Genomic DNA, 2991 nt, shown 5'->3' with positions numbered 1-2991 from the left:
GGGGGGGGGGGGGGGGGGGGGTTGGTGCCGGCCCTGAAAGGGCCTTAGTGTGACCGCCCTGGAGGCCACAGAAGAAAGTTAAGGCACAAGGATCAGGACTGGAGTGCCCTTGCTGACAGCGTTGTTCCCAGGAGCCCTGCCCCCACCCCCAGCACGAGGTGCAGACCCTCGGGAGCCCAGCGCCACTCCCGGCAGGGGTGCGGGGGTGACGGGCCTGCGGAGCCCTCTGCGAAGCTGGGGCGGCGTTCTGGCCCTGGCACGGGACGTGCCCCGAAAAGACAGTGTGTGACGTCAGCCATGAGGTCATCGCTTTTTAATCTGGGAGGCAGAGCGTGGCCGGTGACGGCAGAGACGGTGCCCGCGCTCACCGTGGCGAGGACTAGGAAAGGGGGCGATAGCTTATAAACTGCGCGCGGGAGGCCATAGTCCCACCGTCGCCGCTAACTGAACAGGTGTTTCCTCGCAGGTAGCAAAAGAAACCCGAAGAGCCTCGAGCAAGCAGGACAGTGGGAGAAGGCCTCCCCAGGCCCGCCCTCGTGGGGATGGGACGGAGACGCTTGGCCAGGGCATCTGTGCCTTCACAGACCAGGAAACTTCGGGGGTGGAGGGGGCGGGACAGCGTGTGCTGAACCCAGCACTGTCCTAGCCGTGTGCCATCTGCATGTTTGAGGGGCTCATTGAGCCCTAAACCCACACTGAACCTTGAACCACTTTGGACAAGAGGCAGTTTCCTGCTGGATCCCGAAGGCTGCAGACCGGGTTGGAGGGACACCAGGCGCCAGGCAGGGCTGGGCAGGACGTCCCTGCAGCGCCAAGTCCGGGGGGTCTGAAACCCCGGTGTGAATGGGAACATCGGAGGAGGGGCTGTGGGCTCCCCAAAGCAGGACCGCGAGATCGGCCTCTGGTGGGTTCATTAGACAGAAGTGCAATTCCTGCAGCGCACGGGATGCCATGAGGAGAGCAGACAGCGAGCAAAGACGCTCACGGTGTTTACACCCGGCAAAGGCCTCCTCAAAGAACCTCGGTGGAGAGTGGCCCAAGGCAAGAGGAGGCACGTCAAGGAAGCCAGAGGGCCGAGCCGCCCCCGCCGTCCCCCACGCCACCATCCGAGAACAGGGGACAGGGGCTGTCCCTGTGTGCCTACCCTCAATCAGCCAGTTAGAAAGCTCCAGGCGCGGGGCATCCAGGAGGGCACCCACACTCAGGCCCCGGGTTCGGGGAGGGACCCCAGGTGCACCCCGAGCCTCAAACAGCGCACCCAGCCCTGGGCGCCTCGGTCCATGCTCCCCGGCAGGAAGCAGCCACAGCGCCCAGTCAGGGACCCAAGGAGGCCACAGCCGCAGAAACCACGTGTCCGTGGGAGAGGGTTCCGCAAGGGTGCACACAGACAGGAGGGACCACCAAGAGCAGCCCTCGGCTCGGCTCCTCGAGGTCTGAAACAACCCCAAGCACAGACCCGGCCTAGGAGACGGGGAGGGGGCAGCAGAGGTGGCGGTAGGAATAATTAAGCGTGGGGAAAGCCTGGTGCATGGGGAGGTTCAGGGTCCTTTGAGGTACTTGGGATACATCAAGGAACAAAACAAGCCTTATTTTTTTTTTTTTTAAGATTTTAAAAAATCCCTGGCCTTGGGGGCGTAGACGAAGCGACAACCGGAGACAACCGTGTAGTTAGAAGGCGACTTGCCCTTCGGGAGAAAGCAGAGCATGTGAATGGGCTCACTGGCGGCAGGGGTGGGGTGACCCTGATGAGGGGCAGACCCGGGTCAGACCCACCCTGGGGGAGGAGGCCGAGCAGAGGGCGGGGAGAGGGAAGCCTCAGAGCATCCTGGATGGGTGGGGGTGGGGGGACACGAAAAGGAGGCCCTGGAACCCCAACCTGTGGGCTTGGGGCACTTGGTGGGCAGAGCCCGCATGGGGAGCCAGCTGTGGCGGCCCGGGAGGCTGGAGGGTGGAGTGGGGAGGCTTTCCCGGCAGGGGATGGACCCTGAGGAGGGGCAGGGCAGGGGGCCAGGCGTGCGGGCAGCTACGGCAAGAGGCCAGCAGTGAGGATGGCTGTGAGGGCGGGAGGGGACCAGCCGGCCTCCTGGAGGATGGTGCTGGCTCGGTGCGGAGGGAATGCTTGGGAGAGAGGCGGACTCAGGGAAGGGGCAGGGCAGGGTCCTGAAGGCAGGGGTTGAGTGAGGGGGAGAGCACGTGGGGCCCGGGAAGACAGCCCCGCCCTCAGACTGAGTGCAGGGCAGGTGAGTGTCGGGAGCAGCAGCGCCCCCAGCTGGCGGTCCCTACGAGGACCATTCGCCGCAGGGACCCACCCCCGGGGAGGAGGCGCACCGGTTCTACCCGGGTCCCGAGGCCAAGGGCGGGCGCAGCTGGCAGGTGCCGGGCCCCTGGACCTGGCTGCCGGAGCTGCTGGGTCTACTTGCGAGGCGAGAAAGAGCGGTTCTGTGAAGCCGCAGTCGGAGGCTTTTCCCCCACTTCCACCAACGTATTTCTAAGTGTTACAGAAACGGGTGTAACAAGTTGTCATCAGAAAAGGCCGGTGCAGCAGCTCCGGGGCCTGGGCTCTTCCTCACACCTGGGACCCGACAACACACCTGTGTTCACTGTAGCTTGCTGGCTTTATTTTTTTTCCTTTTCTTAACTTTTAAAAACTGCAAGAGTAATGCAACTTGAAAAAATGTCAAACCATAAAACATTGTATCAAGTAAACATTTCAACTCTACGACGGATGAGTGCTGTTTCCGGTGTCCCGCGTGCGTGGTCCCCAGCGGCCGCCCCGCTGCTCTTCTCTGGAGGACATCCCCTGGGCCACCGCAAGCAGTGCCGGGAGCCCCCGAGAGCGGACCTCTTCCCGGGCCTCTGGCTGGGAGAACTCTGGGCCACACCTTCCGTCCCGAGGCTGAGGCCCCTGCGGGTATCCCTCTTCTCTCTCAGCCTGCCTCACCCCAGTGTACTAGCAGTTGGTACACGGGGACCCATCTCGGGGATCCCAGA

Source organism: Ursus maritimus, unplaced genomic scaffold (genome assembly GCF_017311325.1).
Source record: "Ursus maritimus isolate PB19 unplaced genomic scaffold, ASM1731132v1 scaffold_1, whole genome shotgun sequence".
NCBI lineage: Eukaryota > Metazoa > Chordata > Mammalia > Carnivora > Ursidae > Ursus > Ursus maritimus.
Note: the sequence above shows the minus strand (reverse complement) of the source record.